Raw genomic sequence first — 20,715 nt, forward strand, 5'->3', positions numbered from 1 at the left:
TACTATTCCACAGCTCTGCCCTCTCATTGTAAGAGATGAGAGGCTCTTTCCAATCTGTAAAAAGGTTTCTGGCTTTTACACTTGGTTGTTACTAGTCTGTAATTGCCTGTAACTTTCATTATCTTTTCCTGAGTATGAAGGCTTAGTAATATCTGTCCAAATCATTGTCTGTATAATTATCATTTATTCTGAACCTTTCAAACACCCAATAAGTCATACCAACTAACACCTTCTGTACTACTGACTATTCCATCCTGATTCAACCCATCAGTGGTTTTTAACAGTTGGACTGCTTTACTGTTCTAGGAGTTTCCTGTGTTCCATCTACTACCATGGATATTTTTTCTCATTTCCAGGTTCACAATAAATAATGCATCTCCAAAACATCATGGTAATCTGCTTTCTCTGAACACACACAGTCACTAATCATAGACTGATTTCTCAAGAAGATGTTGAAATGGTGTTTCATACACAGAGTATTTGTTAGGGGTCCACACATGTGGAAAGGAGTGGGGAGAAGCAGGATTGGGAATGTTAGAAAAAAGCAATTTGCTTTGAAATCATTGAAAAGTGTTGCTCAAACCAATAGGGAAGTCTGGAACACCTATGGCCCATCAGAGTTGTCCTACTTTGAACCAAAATGGCTGGGTTATTATACTTCGGTCATCAGTCATTGATTGTAACCTGCCCTAATAAGGGTGTCCCCTTGGGCAGAGAAACTCTTTGTGGCCCAGTCAAGCCTGAAGATGCTGATAGGCTGTCTGCTGACATGTGAGGCAAAAAGTTAATACTTGAAGGAGAAGCTACTAGGTTCATCTTTATGTATTTACACAGAGTAGTCACCACAAAATATAGATTTAGTAACCTGGAAGTCACATCCATAGACAATATCTAAACTGAAGCATATAAAGGAAAAGGAAGAAAAACAGAAGAAATGCATGAGAAGTTAAGGCAAATTGAAAATGTAACAGGAGTATAATTGGAATCCCAGAAGAAAAGGACAGATTAGAGTAAATGCAATATTTGAACTTATAATGTTGGAGAGTTTTCAAAATCATACCAAACCACACATTCAGTAAGCTTAGCAAACCCCATGAAGAACAATTGCAAACAAAGCAAAACAAATAAAAACAAAGCACATCTAGGGATAGTCTGAAGAACAAGTAGAAGTAGAAATCTTTTTTTAAAATATTTTTAATGTTTATTTATTTCTGAGACAGAGAGAGACAGAGAATGAGTGGGGGAGGGGCAGAAAGAGAGGGAGACACAGAATCCTAAGCAGGCTCCAGGCTCTGAGCTGTCAGCACAGAGCCTGATGTAGGGCTCGAACTCACAACCCATGTATCATGACCTGAGTCAAAGTTAGTCGCTCAACCGACTGAGCCACCCAGATGCTCCAAAAGGAGAAATCTTAAAAGAAACCATGGAGAGGAAACAATATATTCTGGGAACAAAAATAAAAAGTCAGGGCTGATTTTTCACCAGAAACCATGAAAGCCAGAAAATGTGAAATGCATTATTAAATTTCTGAAAGAATATTACTGCCAACTTAGAAATGTATAGGAAGTAAAGATATCCTTTCACAATGAAAGTAAAACAAAGAAATTTCCAAGTAAATGAAAACTCAATTTGTTGTCAACAAGATTTGTGTTACAAGGAAAAATTTCCTCCAGATAAATTTCAAATCTAAGATATAATAGAACAAAAAAAAATTTTAAGAGAAACATATGAAGATAAATTATTGACCATAAAGAAAATAAGGATTTCTTTTAAAAATACTAAATTAGGTTATATTAAGAACTTACATTTTTCAAAAGATAACACAAAAGAAGTTAAAAAGGCAAGCTACAAAGTAAAAGATATGTACTATTACCTCTGATGAAGGACATATTACCAGGATATCTATATATCTACATATCTCTAAAAGAAGTTAAAAAGGCAAGCTACAAAGTAAAAGATATATGTACTATTACCTCTGATGAAGGACATATTACCAGGATATCTATATATCTACATATCTCTAAAAGAAGTTAAAAAGGCAAGCTACAAAGTAAAAGATATATGTACTATTACCTCTGATGAAGGACATATTACCAGGATATCTATATATCTACATATCTCTATATGTATACATACATATAGATATGTAAAATAGCTACAATCAGTATTGAAGAGACTAAAAAACCTTATTGAAAAAGAAAAAATCTTAATAAGTTACTTCTTAAACAAGGATATCCAAATGACTGATAAATATATAAAAAGGTGCTCAATTTTATTGGTTATAAGAAAATGCAAATTTAAACACAAGGCAATACCGGGTGTTAGCAAAATATGGAGTATTTGCAACTTTTATACTGGTGGGAATTTGAACCTTTATTACTCTTTTGGATGCCTATATCTGCAGGTGTCTATTGAAGCTGAACATATGCATACCCTATGAACCTGAATTCTGCTCCAAGGATTATGTTCAACAAAATTGATACATATGGTCTACAAATTCATGTACATGAATTTTCATAACAGTGCTCTTTGTAATGGTAAAATATTGGATACTACCCAAAACCATCAAAGCTAAAATGGGTAAGTGGTGGTGTTTTCACACGATACAATAATACACATGAATTAAGATGAAGGAACTAATATATGCAACAATATGATTGACTTTAGCAAACAGCATATTAAATAAAACTATCCAGACACAAAAAAGTACATGCTGTATGATTCTATACATATAAAGTTCAAATATAGGTAAGATAAATATCTTCATGGTTATTATTACCTAAAAGTGGAGTGCAAATAGTATCTGAATGAGGGTTTTTGCATGCTGAGATTTTTTGCTCAGGATTTTGGTTACAACACATGTCCATCTGTGAAATTTCAGTATGCCTACATTTATGATTTTTTTCATGTTTCAGTGATATATTTCAATAAAAAATTCAAAGAGAACAGAGAATCTAGAATTGACTAACTGTGAATATGTAAAAATTATAGATACACATTCTTGAACTAGAAGATAAAAAGAAGCATTTTAAAAATATATATACACTTACCAAAATAAGAAAAATAGAAATACATTTAAATGGTATTTGTGGATTATTCATTATACGTAATTCATTTTTTTTTAATTTTTATAATGTTTATTTATTTTTGAGAGAGACACAGACAGAATGCAAGTGGGTTAGGGGCAGAGAGAGACACACACAGAATCCGAAGCAGACTCCAGGGTCTGAGCTGCCAGCACAGAGCCTGACATGGGGCTCGAACTCACCAGCTGTGAGATCATGACCTGAGGTGAAATCGGACTCTCAACCGAGTGAGTAATCCAGGCACCCTCATTATAAGTAATTCTTAAATTATTTTTGCTTAGGTTTTCAAATTAAAAGGTCCATGTTCTGTGACACAAACAAGCTTTTATTTATTAACAAGAACAGAATTATTTTAAAATTTCACTTAAACAGTGACAACTGTTAGGGGGTTGGTAAAAGAAATGGTCTCCGGTGACTAATCGTCCCTACTTTACTATAAATTTTTAATTTCACTAAAAAGAACTCTTATGGTCATTTTTTTGTTGTTTCTATTATTTTTTGTGATTAGTTGGTAGAAAGACACAAATGAACGTCCTGTATCATACTGCAGTCACTCATTTCAGAACTTAATAAAGTTTGCATTTTTAAAATCTGCCCAGACAGCCTGCTGGATTTACCAAGACTGGTCTCTCTTCATTAGTGTCCCTGCTAGGCTGCTTTTACTGTCTCAAGTTATGGCCTATTACCTCAAGTTCAACATTAAGATTCTCAAAGTGTTGCATCTTCCCTCTATCATGGTCATTGCCTCCACTCTTGTTGCCACACTAGAATGGTTCTATAACACTATTACATCTTTCCTTCTAAATTACTTACGTAGATGCATAAGCTACATGTGTGCATGTATGTACACACACACCCATCCCTAAAAGAAAAAGTTAAAAATAAAATCACATTAAGTATTAGTATCAGTTTTGGGGCACCCGGGTGGCTCAGTTGGTTAAGTGTCGGACTTCGGCTCGGGTCATCATCTCATGGCTGGTGAGTTCTAGCCCCTGTGCTGACACCTCAGAGCCTGGAGCCTGCTTCAGATTCTGTGTCCCTCGCTCACTCTGCCACTCCGCCACTCATACTCTGTCTCTCTCTCTCTCTCTCTCTCTCTCTCTCAAGAATAAACACACAAAAAAATAGTATCAGTTTTAAACTTTTGAAGTTGATAGCCACAATGCTAGATTTGCATCCCAGCTCTAACACTTGTTAGATTGTAACTGTAGGCAAGTGGCATAACTCATCTATTCTCACGTTTCTGTAGATAGGAAATAAATTGTATTCTTATGAAATTGTATTCTTATGAGGACTACAGGATTTAAGTTATGTCAATCAACTGAAACAGGGTTTAGTACATACAAACTATCATAACAGTGTTTGTTTTCATGTGATTATTAATACAATTTGTGTTGCTATTTTTTTCAACTTGCTTTTTATTCTGTTTTTCATAGATAAGAATACACCAAATAGTTTATTTATACTCTTATTTTAAACTTAGGATTTATTTCAAAAGTTTTTTCAAGTCACTATATAGCTTTTTATTACAAATTATTTTTTGAGGTGACATAATTGCCTCATTTTTCTTTTGGTTAGATATATAGGTATTTATTTCTTTTTTGCAAAATTAAATAATCCTGAAACATCATATTTATGCAAAAATGTCAATTAAGAGTGGTATTATAGTTACTAATTGTGGTCTTAATTGCATATTTCTGATTATTAATAAGGTTGGACATCTCATGTTATTAGTCATTAATATTTTCTTTTTTGCAAAATGTTTGTTTATGCTTTTTTTCTATTTTTTCTATTTCAGTTGATAATTATTAGATATATACATATGAATTTTTTACATATTTTTAGTTTAATAAAATTTTGATTATATAGTTTGTAGATAATTTTCCTAATTCATAGTTTGTACGTCAAATATTTTATGAAATCATTTGACAAATTCAAAGTAAATGACATTGATTAATCTCTCCTTTGATGATCATTTTATCTTGGGTTTTATCTAAGAAATCCTTCCACATCTATAGACCATGCACTTATAATCCTTTAAATTGTTTATATATTCAAAAATGTCCATTTCACATTAAATCTTCAGTTAATTAAAATTCATTGTTCTGGGAGTATTGCTGTAGATTTCAATTTAATGTACCCCAGATAACCCAACTATCCCATAACTATTCCCTTCTTTTTCCAGTGGTCTACAATGCTGCTTCTGTTAAAACAATTTTTTCACATATAAATTAATCTGGTTTTGGCTCTCTATTCTGTTCCATGGTTAAATTTTTATAGTTCCATGCAACTATTGGAATTTTAATCACAATAACTTTGGAATAAGTTTTGATAGCTGTGAAGGAAAGGCCATCACTTTACTGTCTTCTCTGGCAGTTTCTTGCCTTTCTCAGTCATTTGCTCTAATATATAACTTTTATAGATACATGTCAAGTTTTAATTACTGAGGGTTTAATTAGGATGTGTGTTCTGCATGTTTTCTACTTTGATATTAAAAATAGTAAGTAGAGAAGTCTAAGGCCAGCTGTGTTTGGATGCAATTAAAAAAGGAGTTTGAGGATTTGTACAGGAATCATATATTTCCTCTTCTATTGTCCCACTAATAATTTTTTTCACTTAAAAAATCAATATCCTGAATGTCCATATATAAATGTAAAATCTCTAAATTAATTTCTATTTAATTATTCTCATAAGTTAGGAACTTGGAATGAGAAGCTATTGTACTAAAGACAAATAAGGAACCATTTTCCCAAAGTGGGAATTCTACAGTAGCTCCTGCAGTTATCTCTTAATACTAAAGTTAGTGGCATCTAAGAAATATATACAGTATTCCTCACTAAAGTCTTTGGAGAGCTACCTTCTCATCTTGTGTAAGTTTAATTCATGGGGACATCATCATGTCTTTGCATGGTTTTTTTTATAACAATAATAATATCAGAGGACATTATTGAACACACACTACCAAAAACATTATTTTATTTAATTTTCATTTCAACCATCAGAACAAACTGATAGATGATGACTCAGAACTCAGATGTGTCAATTACATTCCCCTTAGTCACATGCCTAGTAAGTGGGAAAACTTGCATTGAAACCCAAATATATCTGGCACAAAGGTGAAAATGTTGTTACATTAAGAGCTTAAAAAAAAAAGTATGTGGATATGGCATCTCAGTTTTAGTATGTGCGGTAAGCTGAATAATCATGCTTCCCCCCCCCCTTTTCCAGGATATCCACATTTTAATCCTCAGAATCTGTGATATGATTAAAGTAAAAATCCTGAGATGGTAAGATTATCCTCTATTATCTGTGTGGTCTGTATGTATCTGTGTGGTCTGTATATAACAGTCCTTATGTAAGAGAGAAGACCAGAGTGGTAGTAAGGTATGAAATGACTGAAGCAAGAGGCGGATTGATGAAAGTGAAGAGTTACAAGCCAAGGGATTTGGCCTCTAGGTGCCTCTAGAAGTTGGCCTCTAGAAGTTTTCAGAACACTCTTTAGAAGTTGAAAAGGACAAGAGAACATTCTCACCTTAGAGTCCCAGCCAGAACCAGACATGCTGACACTGATTTTGGACTTCAGATCAGCCAAACCGTAAGACAAGAAATATACTGATTTTTTCAAGCCATTGAGCGTATGATAATTTGTTACATTAACAAAAGCAAACTAACGCAGTTTGCTTTACTTCAATAAACACACCAAGAATAGTGCATCAGTGACTAGCTCTAGATCAGGCAGAAACATTTCCATTTCTTCAACTAACATGTTAGAGGGTTTACTAATGAACACCTGTTACTAAGATGTCTCCTTTGGGAAACTTATACGGAGGGCCTTAAATATCATCAAGTTTTTCCAGATGAAGTCTTTCTCCTTGGTTGGCTCTCATTTCAAAAACATTTGTGTTTTTTCCTTCATAGCCTATTGAGCTTTGTCATGCAGGAGACTTCCTGCAGCTTTCCTGCCACTGCAACTGAGAGATAGGAACATCAGTACCAGTGGGAGCCACAGCTTCAAAAAACTGTTTAAGCCATTACACGGACACCCCACAAATCTACACAGGAACACAAATCTATCAGGCTTGGCCACTATGAAGCCAGTAAACTGAAGACTTGTTTACATACCGTCTGCCATCAGACCATCTGCAATAAAAACAGTTCATGGATATTCTTCAGAGGCTAGATATTTTTGTGTGTTTTTATGTCTTTTCTGTGATTTTTATGGAGTCAATCCTTAACTGAAACCTAAATTAAGAAGGGTATGTCAGACAAAGTAAGCTAGGCAAGATGTTGTAGGTTTATACATATCAGTACAATGCAGAAGCTTTGATGGTTTGAAGATGACATTTAACTTTGTTTTAAGTTTATTTATTTTGAAAGAGAGAGAGAGAGAGAGAGAAAGAGAGAGAGAGGGAATCCCAAGCAGCCTCCATGCTGCCAGCATAGAACCCAAGGTGGGGCTCCACCTCACAAAATGTGAGGTCATGACCTGAGCTGAAATCAAGAGTTGATGTTCAAATGACTGAGCCACCCAGGTGCCCCTACATTTAATTTTTTCTAGCATTGAAGTTTTTTTTAAACTTAATGATTTCCAATTGCTATTTATAAATTCTAACAGATCTATTTATATAACTAATAGAATTATAACTAAACACAATATTGACTGGAAGATTTGAAAGGAGTGTATGGAGATTGATTATAATACATTATTCAGATAAGCATAGATTTTAAATTCTCTTGTAATTTTTAATATATAACCTGCCACCTCATATTCAGAGTTGGAGAAATAACATCTCTTGATAATGAAAAAAAATACATGAACAGTACTACATTAATTATTTTCATTTGTTAAATTTTAGATAAAGTAGCCATTATAAAGTCCAACTTTCCTATCGCATTTTTTTCTCCCTTTTAAGGGCTTGATCTCCCCAATCCTTTTTTTTTTTTTTTTTCCAAATTGCCTGAGTATCAGGAGAATCTTCACTCTCTTCTTCATTTTCATTATCTTCACTATGGAGAGCAGGGGCATCTCTCTCATTAGACAGGATCTTGAGTCTACATGAGCCTTTGCAGTCATATCCCTCATCAATATTCCTCCCAGTATCTCCTGACAGCAGGAAACATTCCAGCCTTAATCTAGTCTATACTATCAACGGCAGGAATATATGAAGCTGCTCTCAGATACCAGATACTTCTTGTAACCCTGTGTTCCGCCAAGGGAGAGGCTTCAGTGAGAGACCTACTATTCTTGAACTAACACCGTAGGAAAGAGACATCAGTTACTGTGTTCTCACATAACCCTTCCAGCTCTATCCTAAACATGTTTTTTACCCAGGAGAGTACAGGTTTACTCTACCTTATCCAAAAGTTCTGGAGGAAAACTATGTTTTGGAATTCAGAATTTGGTAGATAATAAGCACTCTTTAATCAAGTCCGTTAGTACTTCTGCAGTGAAATGTGTGACTATTCATGCCTAGTGTTTTTCAGGGATCTTTCAGTTTTGATAGTATGGATAATAGATTGCAGGCCTATAGTTTTTGAGCCTTTGCCTTTTATTTAATCCTCATCAAAACTTCTACCCTCAGCACCTTACTCATATGTATCACATTGCTATATAATTAGCTTTATTTCAGTCCTTTAAACTCCTGCTGAATTTTGCTCAACACAGTCTGGTGTTTACAAATCAAAGGTACTTTCCATTTTTTTTTTACTTTTGCCTTAGCTCTACTTTGAAAAAAAAAAAAGAGATTGCATGACTACACAATTTTTTGATAATCATTCTTTCCTCCGATGACAAAGATACATTTTTAACCTGCTGAATTCAAGGATAACAATGTGACATGCTTTGGCCAATGAAATGTAAGCAAATGTCATAAAGGGTCACTTTTGGGTAGAAGTGTATAAAGATAGCTCATGACACCCTGCATTCTCTTTTTCCTGAATCTTGGAAGTATGTGTCAAAATAAAGCCTCAATCCACATGGATGCATAAGGCACTCACAGCTTATAAAAATAATCTAATAAGGATAGTTTAAATAAAGTACAGTAAAGTACAGATAAAACCTGTACATCTCTCATTGAGATAAACCCATAATACCAATTCAAAATTTTTACATCAAATCTTTTCAAAACATAAATAAAAATATACATATATAGCTACTTCCATCATTTTCATTTCACAGATATAGTTGAATGAAATGTGTAAAGGGGGTAACCATTCTGTGTTAGTTATCATATATTTACTACCTTTGGCCATTAGAAAAATAATACCTGTATCACCTCTGATGTTTAACCACTAGTGAGCCCCAGGCAGTCCAAGATTCTGTTATCCTTATTGAAGGTATGGAGCCCAGTTTAATGGTGCATTTTCTATGCTTGATCCCAGTCTATGATTGACATAGTTATCAACAATGTCAGTGGACCCTCTCACCAGGTCATCCCTCATTCCTTTGTGGTCTTCCCAGGGAACCTCCCAGGGTTCATACTGAAGTGGAGAGCTCTTTGTTACCACATAGAAAATTTATAAATCTTTCCTCAATACTCTGCCAAGGAGGTTCCCTCCCTGTCACCTCTTTAACCCCAGGAAAAATGTACATTCTAATTTTATTTTATTTTATTTTATTTTTTATTTTTTTTTTTGTACATTCTAATTTTAATAACCCATTCCAGCGGTGTATCAGGAGAAGTTCCTGAGAAGCTTGCCAGGAAGTTAATCCTTAACACTTGGGAGAGTGCATCCATGTTAATAAATTCCCCTCCATCCAGCTCTGTGTTCTATACTTCTACCTAGTTCAAAACCACATGATCCACACTTATATATGTTCATTCAGTTCTTACCTAATATATATAATATACATAGTGACTAGGGTCTTGCAATTATTTCAAAGTAACTGGTATTTTCTCCTGGAACACAGACTAAATTCTTCCTCTCTAACTGTTCAGAAGCAATAAGGAGAGAAAGCAGGAGAAGATTCAGAGGAGGACCAGTATCATCTTGCAAAGCATCTGCCTGAGGTGGTACCCTTGCTGGTTCCACACACAAGTTGAGTTCGTAATCATCTAAGAAGGACAAGAGATCTCTGTTTCACTAATGCTCAAAGGAAACTATGGTTTCAAGATTTAGGGCATCATCCAAACCAGCTTTCCCATTCCAGAGCTCAGGTTCCCACTTTGTTTTCATCAAGACTTGGACTTTTGAATAAGGAATCTGTCAATGCTGCAAAATAAGACTTCTCTGCAGCTTGCCTCATTTATTTTTTTTTCTTTTTCTTTTCCTATTTGTTTGTTTGTTTGTTTGTTTGTTTGTTTTTTAAAATTTACATCCAAATTAGTTAACCTATAGTGCAACAATGATTTCAGGAGTAGATTCCTTAGTGCCCCTTACCCATTTAGCCCATCCCTCCACCCATAACCCCTCCAGTAACCCTCAGTTTGTTCTGCATGGATGGAACTGAAGGGTATTATGCTAAGTGCAATTAGAGAAAGACAAAAATCATATGACTTCCTCATGTGAGGACTTTAAGAGACAAAACAGATGAACATAAGGGAAGGGAAACAAAAATAATATAAAAACAGGGAGGGGGACAAAACAGAAGAGACTTAAAAATATGTAGCTTGCCTCATTTAGAATGAAATCCTGGGACAAATTGTCAGTGCAATTGTTACTATAGCTGCAAGAGACGAGGGTTATCTTCAAAGTTACGCGGGAGGCCTTCTAAGTGAATTTGGTTAATATTTAACTGAGCTGCGCCTGTCATTTTCTATTTCCAGGACTTCTTAAGTGGTTAACAAAAGCCAGTCAATTTCATACATCTTCAAATAACATCCCAGGGCCTTAGTTGTGTCATAGCCCAAAGCTTTATCAGCTTTATCCTACACGTGTACCTCATGGCATATCAACATCCGTGTAGGTTTTAGTAATTGTGATGCTAGCATATGTGGGTATTGTCACCACTTCATTACCCATCAGAAATGGGGTCCTTGCTTCTGTCTGACCGTTAAGTGTTTTATTCCCAGAACCCCATTCTGGAGGTCTGTTTCCAGGGCTACTTCCAATACCAGCAGTTTTGGCTTGAGTTTTCTGCCCTACTTACCACCTGCCTTTGCAAAAGCGACTTAAGGAGGGAAAGCCAATAGAAGGGTGCATTACTGAGGTCACTATTGCAAGCAATTGGTGTTCTGTTCCTCCTGAGCCTGTCGTTGAGCCTAGTGAATCGCTCTCAGAATTGCTCAACAAATAATTGACTCGGGGGGACATTTGTTCTCTGCCTCCTGTCCCCACCCCCACATTGGTTGAACTTTGTCTATGGAGCATAATTACTATGCATTGCTGTGGCTTGCTTTTCCAGTATGCATAACTATGGTACAAGAAAGCCTGCTTTAGCTTAAGTGTAGACACTTAGAACATAAGGTATGGTGAATTCTGCACAAAACTGTCAGCTGCTGCTCAAACACGACCATAGGATGATGAAAAGCAAATAAAACGTAGAACATAAAAAGTGTCCTATACAGAAAGTTGCTTTGCAATACACACATTTTTCACAGCTTTTAAAAAAACATGTATTCAAACTGAAATTTATTCAAATATATACATAAGCGAATTAGCAACTAGATAAACAAATAGACATATTTTTGGGGAAATTCACACGTGGAGATTTCTTACTGAGTGGAATTAGAAGTCTGACAGTGACTATCTTTATCTGATTAATTGATTTTTCTGAAATCTTGGCCAGTGCTAGACATTAAGCCTGCACAGATTACTTGGCATCTTCGTAAGATACGCTGTATTTAAGACAGTATTGGATGAAACGTAACAACGTTCAAGGCTCTTTCCCTTTCTGTGTCTAATCTTGGCTAGACAGCTTGGTTCATTCCCTAGCATCCTACTGCTTTAATGAGTTGCCAGGAGATGGATGCCATTCTATAGTAGCTGGCCATCTTTACTGCTGCAGGCGGCAGGTTTCCTGGGCCCAGGGCCAAACTGAGCTCTGAAGTGTTTAATAATATGCCAATATTTAAATAACCCCTTGGCCGTATGCATTACCTTGTAAATTCTATTCATTTTTATTTAACCCAAGGAAAGTTCAGAGGTCTTATTAATTTCGGATGCAGGAAAAAGAAACAGGAGTTTTGAAAAAGCAGTATATAATGTTAAAGGTAGGTAATTTGTTTTCCATTCTTAACTGGCCATAGAATCCAGGCTAAAGAACTGTTAAAGAGAATTTCAGTCTTATACTTTTCCTGATTAAATGTTTATGATTCCATTCTGTAAGCTTTTGTTTCATTAGATTCACATTTATGTCATTAGTCACAATAAGTACAAAGTCATAAACACCTATGAACCATAGATTGTATTTCATCACAGTGATTTTTTAATTTTTTAATGTTGTATTTATTTATATTTGAGAGAGAGAGAGAAAGAGAGAGAGAGAGGGAGAGCAAGTCGGGGAGGGGCAGAGAGAGAGGGAGACACAGAATCCTAAGCAGACTCTAGGCTCTGAGCCATGAACACAGAACCCCATGTGGGGCATGAACTCAGGAACCAGGAGATCATGACCTGAGCTGGAGTCCAATGCTTAACCGAATGAGCCACCCAGGTGCACCTCACTTCCCTAATTTTAAAAGTACAACTGCATGTTCAAAAAACCTCATTCTAAAAAAAATATCAGTTACATGAAAAAAAATTGAAATAAAAATATCCAAAAACTACCCAGAGATAGCAACCATTTGCACAATAAAATACAATTTAATTTTGATTAAACTTTCCCAGAAAAAAAATCTGAACTAAAACTAAAATCAAATCTATCTATAAGACAAAACAAAATTACTTTATAACAACAGAGGGGATCCTTTGAAAATTTCTTTGAAGTTTATATTGTATATTTAAAAATTAATGTTAGGGATGTGTGGGTGGCTCAGTTAGGTAAGCATCCGACTCTTGATTTGGCTCAGGTAATTATCTCACAGTTCTTGAGACTGAGCTGCTGGTGGACCCTGTGTTGACAGCATGGAGCCTGCTTGGGATTCTCTCTCTCCCTCTCTCTGCCCCTCCTTTGTTCACTCTCTCTCTCTCTCAAAATAAATAAATAAACTTCAAAGAAAGATAGTATTATTAAATGTGTTTATTTTTAGCCACCTGTTTCCATATAAGTCTAAGTAAAACTTGGTACATATTGAAATTTAATTGACCAATTTATAAAAGTAAGCCATCTAGGTCACTCACTGTGCAGTTGAAAAGCCTATGATTTTATAAAAATAAAATTGTACCCTACCACCTTCGTTAAATTTCATTACAATGTTCTAGGAGATATTAATAGGGAAAAATGATCTGTAAGCCTAATGTCTTATAGAAATGATGTCAGATTTAGGAAAAAATCCACCTCATAGTGAAAATTACTATCACATGTTATATTACAAATTTAAAGACACTACACTTAAGAAAATCATGCCTGATATCAAATAATTTCTGCTGAATTATCCAATCAATGAATGACTGGCATTACTCTTTGAGAACACCATTTTTTATACTTGATCAGTTACTTTAAATTGTACCACGTTTCAGATAGCTTTAGATTTGAAATATGATTTTCTCGCATAACATTTTTTAATGTCCCAGCACACCTACTTCACTTTCTCAATTCCAGTTGAAAGATGCATATTTACTTGTATTTTGGGCTCCTTCTCATTCTTAATCATATAACGTATTTAATATAGTATCCATATCTCCTCGAAGATATTTTACTAATGTGTTGTTCTCATTTTCTGTTCTATGTTATACTAAGTACTTTAGAAGTTTGCTGCTGAGCTGTCATACTGGAATGTAGTTCACTGACCTCCGGGTTGGTATGTTGTTTTAATCCATGTTTACTGTTTTCCTGGAAGAATACGGTAAATAAAACTTCCAGGCCCTAGAAATTTGCAAAAGTATTTTTATTCTGTTTTTGATATTCTTACAATTTATTAGAAATCAGAACTTTCACTGGTGATCAAAAATTTCTTCTAATGCATGACTAAGTGTGTCTTTTTCCTTTCTTTTTTTTGTATTTTGGGGTCCCTGTAAATCTGGAGTTTCGAGTCTCTTCCTTGAATGTAAATTTATTTCTTTTATTGCTTTAATTGTTTATGCTCCTGCTTATGGACTTTCTTTTATTTCAGCATTTTATCATCTGTGTCTATGAGTTATGTCTACCGTATAAAAATTAGGTCAAAATTCACTTTATAACAACAAACATTATCTCACAGTTTTTGTGGGTCAGAATTCTAGACCTGACTTTGCTTGATGCCTTTAATTTTTTGCCATATTCCACTCTTTAGAATTGAGTCATTAGGTCTAATGAATAGCAGGAATCGAGGAACCCTGGGAGTCATCTTAGGACTGTCTATCACAGTGTCTTCTCTGGCACTCAAATTTTAGCATCCTTCTCATATGTAAAATATTCTTACTCTCTTCCAAGGTCCCCGAAAGGATTATCCCATTTAAGCATTCCTCAATATCCAGAATCTCATTTCCTAAATCAGGTCTAGGTGTAGATGAGGCTCTTTGGGTATAGTTCCTTTTGATCTGTTGTCCTATGGAATTAAAGAGATAAGGTATCTGTTCCCACACACCTAGTGTACAATGGTGGGACACACATAGATAATGACAAGAAATGATGCTATTTTAAAAATGGGGGCAATGAGGAGCACCTGGATGGCTCAGTGGGTTATGTAACCAACTTTTGATTTTGGCTTAGGTCAAACTCATGGTTCCTGAGTTTGAGCCCCATGTCGGGTTCCACACTGAGCATGGAGCCTGCTTAGGATTCTCTCTCTCTCTCTCTCTCTCTCTCTCTCTCTCTCTCTCTCTCTCTCTCCCCCCCTCTCTCTCTGCCCCTCTACTGCTTGTGCACTCTTTCCTCTCTCTCAAAATAAATAAATCAACTTTAAAAAAAAATGGGGGAAGTGAGAGGTAAAGGAGTTATTGATTCATAGCAATTCTGAAATCTTGCTATGAAAATGCAAAAATTGTCTTGATTAAGTCGTAAGGCCCAGTAGAAATCTTTCTAATTTCTTGGCTCTGTGCTCAGGTCCTTGTTTCTACCTTCCAAAACATTCTTCCTTTTTCGTAAAAGGTAGTAACATGTTTGAAGCTGAGCAGTTTCTGTCTGCTTTCTGCTGGCACACTTTTGGAGATCCAATGCTTATTTTCATTTTGAATTGTCTCTAACCATTTTGGTCCAAGCTGGCAGGGTTTCTGCAAATACAATCTCTCAAAATCTTTGTGGATTTTCTGTGAACCTTATTGGATTTTACCCTTTTAAACAAAAGTCACATCCACAGATCTCTTTGAGATCACCTGTTAAACTCCTTGAAGGTCTTGTCCTTTGATTGAGAGGATCACTCCATTTACCTTTACAGTCCTCCACTCTACCAGCTGAGCTATCGATGGGATGCTGTGACTAACTCCATGTGATCTCTTTAAAAGTCCATTTGTGTGAATGAATAGTCATAATCTAATGAAACATGTTAGATCACTCTGAGGCCGTAACAAAACAATTGTCAGTTATACCCACAGCTTCTTCTCTAGACCACATTTTTCTGTAAGTTTTTGAATTAAATGTTCTCTTAGAAGTTCTCCAAATATTGGTATGGTTTTCAATCTGGAAGGCTTACAGTTTTCAAAACCATCAAGTCCTGCTTCCTTTTATTGTTTAACAGCCCTTCCTACAATCTATCTCTGTCCTCTGATATTTTATTATAAGTGGCAGGATATAACAAGATGGAACTTTTAACACTTTGAAAATTCACTTAGGTAAGGCATCCAGTTTATTAGACACATTTTCTAATTTCTATATTTCTTCAGGTGATCTTTTTGCTACTTTCTCTTCTACTATTTCAAAGAATTCTCTCTTTCTCCAGTTTTCGATAACACGTTCCTCATTTCCTTTTGAGCCATCACCAGCAGCTTCCTCAAAGTCCAGATTTCTACTAATGGTCTATTAGAGACAATTTTGGGTTTCTATAATATGCACTCCAAAATTCTTCTTACGTCCACTCACTGCCTTGGTCTCAAGTCAATCCCACTTCTTTATGTATTTAAGAAAGCACCCAACTTCTGGCATGAAAATCTACATCATCTCTATTTTGTAACAAATCGTCCCCAAATTTGGTGGCTTAAAAAGACAAATATTTGTTATCTCCCAGTTTCTAGGAGTCAAGAAACTGGGATCAGTTTAGATGAGTGTGTGTGGCTTAAGGTTGTAGTAAACCCTCACCCATGGCTTCCCCAGGAGACAGAGAATAGGCTTCCAAGTCTGCCTTCATTATTGTTAGTAGGAGTCTGTTCCCCACTCTACTGAGCTCTTGACTCCTTGCTCCATGGCTTCTTCACAGAGCAGTGCAAAACTTAACAGTGTGCTTCCCTCAAAGACAGTGAGTGAAAGAAAGGGGGACGGCACCTAAGACAGAAGCCAGCCTTTGTGACCTAATCTGGGAAATGACATCTTATCATGTTTTGTGCATTCTGTATTTACAGAAGGGTAGGAATAGCAGGAAGCAAGGATAGGAATTATATGGGATCAGCTAGAGGTTACCTGCAGCAGAACTGAATTTCCTTGTTTATTAACTATTATCTTTATTTTCCATCTATGTGTATGCCTTTCTATGTGTATGCCTTTCCTTGGGGAAAAAAATCTACAAATTAACTTCTCTTACAGGCTGTAAATAGCCAAGAAAAGAGAAAAGCGCACCCAGCCTTGACCAGAAAAAAAATTCTTGGTTAGCTCTTTTGCATTTTGCAGGTTCTGGATAATTTTTCTGCTAGGTTTAAAATGACATTCAAATGATTCAGCAAAAGAATATACACAAAAACACTTACAAAAATATACATTTACACATACAGACCCACACATACACAGACACATAAAGAGAGAGAAAAAGCAAGCAAATTTGGCAATATATTAACAATTGATCCTAAGTGAAGATCATATGGATTTTATTGTGTTAATGAATCTTTCAACTTTTCTTTAAACTCGACATTTTTCAAAATAAAAAAACTGGAAAAAAAAGCAAAAAACTCTACTTAAATTTTAAAATAACACATGAAAGTTTTTCAAAACTAGGGACCATTTTATAGAAAACAAGATATCGGGACAAGCTAGCATTTAAACTTTCATAATTTTATTTCAATGAAAACAAGACATATCAGGCATAATTTTCATTGGAGATTATTTTAACATAGTAATTTTGATTTACTACTTAGAATGACTAAAATTCAGATTTTTAAACTGTTTTATTTTAAATGCCGTGATAGTGTTACATATTTAGAATAACTTCAGGTTTATTATTATTTTATTGTTATAAAATAATAACTATACTAACAAAACTAATTTATTTTAAGAAGTGGTAGCTCTAAACTTGTCCATTTTACCTACCAGTCAAGGCTTTAGGCACTATCTTTCAAAAAAATTTTTTTTTAATGTGTATTTATTTTTGAGAGAGAGGGAGAGAGAGCATGAGCAGGGGAGGGGTAGAGAGGGAGACACAGAACCTAAAGCAGGTGCCAAGCTCTGAGTTGTCAGCACAGAGCAAGATGTGGGGCTTGAACTCATGGACCTGAGCTGAAGTCGGACGCTTAACTGACTGAGCCACCGAGGGGTCCCTTTAGGCACCATCTTTAATTTCATCTTCTGTTTCTCTCTCAAGGTCAATCACAAGTCTTATTTTTCATACCTTCCTTTTCTCTCTCAAGTACTGCCATTTGTCATCCTCACTGCCACCACTGTTCTATGTAGGTTACCATCATCTTTCACACAATTTAATGTAAGGGCTCTTAACTACTCTCCCAGCCTGAAGCCTTGCTGTCTCAAGTCCAATCTCAAGACGAAAATCCAAATCATCTTTATAATGCAAATCTAATTATGTTCAACAGTCTAATAAAACAATTTGGATGGCTTTCCAGGGATCCAGGGATTAATTCTTTACTTAATTTAAACACTGTAAAATGCTGTCATGATCCTTTTTGATATACCCTCTGATTTCCTTTTCAGCCACAGCTCTGGCTACTTTCTCTCTTCTAATCCATGTTCCTGAATCACTAAACTTTAGTTTCTCGAATATTATGTGTGCTTTTGTCACACAGCCTTTGTATGTACCGTGTCCTGTGTGTTAAACACTCCTCCTATCCCTTCCTCATGAGTTTCTGCTTATCTTGCAGGTATCAATTTAGACAGGAAGCTTTCTGAGGTCAAGATTTTGTCTACATCCTGTATGTTCCTAAAGCATTTTGTAATTCCTTTATTATAGCATGTATTATGTCCTATAACTTTTAAATTTCTGTGTTTCTTAGTAGGTAAGAATAAGTCTTGAAATGAATGTAGATTTATTAACTGCTCATAGTGTCACCAGTGCTACACAGACAGAGCATATTTGATAATTAATATAAAATAGCAATAATTGTTGGATTCCGACTTTATTGAGCAATAACTATATGCTAAGCCCTGTGCAAAGCACATCACATAGATTATTTTACTTACTGCTCAAAACCAATCTACAGTAGGTAGAATTATTTTCAAGATGAGGAAATGAATGTAGAAGTGTTCAATTAGTAAGGGGCAGAGCTTAATTTAAACTCAGACAATTAGTTGCAGATTGCAAGATTTTTATTATTCAGCTACAGAAAATAAGGCGATTCTAGCAATATGCCTGCAGAAAAGCCGTGGAACACTTGTGACATTATCTATTCTTAGATTTGGAGAGAAATTTAATTCTAAATTCTTCTTAAAAATTATTTTAAAATGTTTTGTGGCACATTATCATATCCCTGTTTTTTTAAAGAAGTCTCTTATTTTATTGGGCAGCCCTCATTGTTTAAAATTCTAATCTCCTTTGTGTGAGGCAAAAGTACTTACCTCAGTCCTTCCACAGTTTCATCCCATTCAATGTTATTAGTTAGCACGTCTGAATCTATACAGAATAAGTTTAATTAATATTCCATATTAATGGCCATTAACATTTTTATGCTAATTTCCCTATCTTGTATTTTTATTTTGGCCTCCAAAATATATTTTATTTGAATAAATGTCAAAGGTATTATTTTCGTTATTTTAAAAAGTTATTTGGAATAAAAGATAAATCCAAGAAACATTCCACATACTTGTGATACATTTTTATATTAACCTTTTCCTGTACTTATTTTTTCAGAGATTTATAGTTATTTATGTTATTAATGTAATAGTTAGTGAATGAAACATATGTGTGATAATTATGCAAGGCACAAAGCCCCGTATTGTCATGAACCCATGTGACACCATCCATCCAACCCAAGGACAAGAATTCTGTCTGTCATCAACTTGTACCCATGTAGGTACCCTCCCTCACCATCTTCCTCTTGCCTTTCCCCCACCAGAGGTCACCACTAGCCTGAATGTGCTTTTATCATCGTCTTGACTTTTACAAAACATGTTTATTTCATGTAAGTGTAAGCAAAGTATTGTTGATATTATTTCTATTTGAGCTTTGTAGAAATGGCATTACACTGACAGAATCTGATGAACCTACTCTTGTTCCCTCTCATCTTCATAGTTTTAAAAATCATCTATGTTTCTGTGTGTGGCTATAGGTTTTTCACTTTTGCTTGTGTGTAATAGTCCATTCAGAGAATATCAAACATCAGTATCATATCAAAATATATGTGTTCATCTTCTCTAAGGCATACATTTGGATGATTTCTATTTTTTTGTATTGTAAACAGAGAGACTGTGAACATTTTGAACATATGCCTGAAGAATGTGTGTATGTGTTTCCTATAAGAACATAAATAAGTGTTGGAATGTTGGGTCATAGAATATGCATATGTTTAACATTAAAAGATAATGGTAATATTTTTTCCAAAATGAATTTTATATCAATTTAGTTTATTTAATAAATAAATACATAGATGAGTGATGCTCGCTATTTCATGCCTGCCCGTTTCCATTTACCTCTCTCATTAAGGGAAACAGTATGATTCATTTGTTTTGTAATTTTTCATTAAATATTTACAATTTTAACTCATGAGTAATGGTGATATCTTACATAGTTGTACATGTATCAATCTTTAAAGCAACTTGTTACCTCCATTTCTGTAGAATTTGTCATTTGAATTAAATACCATGATTTTGACAGTAGTGAGTACTGTACGTAGATTTAGTTCATTCTTTAACTACTATCCTTATGCTATCATGTGAATAATGCAGACTTTATTTATCTTTACCTTATATTCATGATCATTTTATTGTCTATTTAGCTCTTACAGAAATTGCTGCCCCGAATATTTTAATTTGTTTTTGCAAAAATGCTTGATGTATTACTTTAAAGGTAAATGCCTAAAAGTAAGTTGTAAATCATAAGTTATCAATATTTTCAGCTTTATCAGCTATTATTACATTGATCTTCAATTTCTTAGAATCAAGCTGTAATTTTCCTCACCATTAATGTTACCAAACTTACTATTATTATTATTGCTATTATTATTATTATTATTGTCAATTTAATAGGTGTGGGAAACTCACTGTTTAAACTCTTCAATTCCTTGATTCTGACTGAGAAAGTATTTTTAAACTTTTTCAAATACATATTGATCTTTCAGGGCCCAGCTGTATAAATTATTTCAGATT

This window comes from Panthera tigris, chromosome B1 (genome assembly GCF_018350195.1).
Source record: "Panthera tigris isolate Pti1 chromosome B1, P.tigris_Pti1_mat1.1, whole genome shotgun sequence".
Classification (NCBI taxonomy): domain Eukaryota; kingdom Metazoa; phylum Chordata; class Mammalia; order Carnivora; family Felidae; genus Panthera; species Panthera tigris.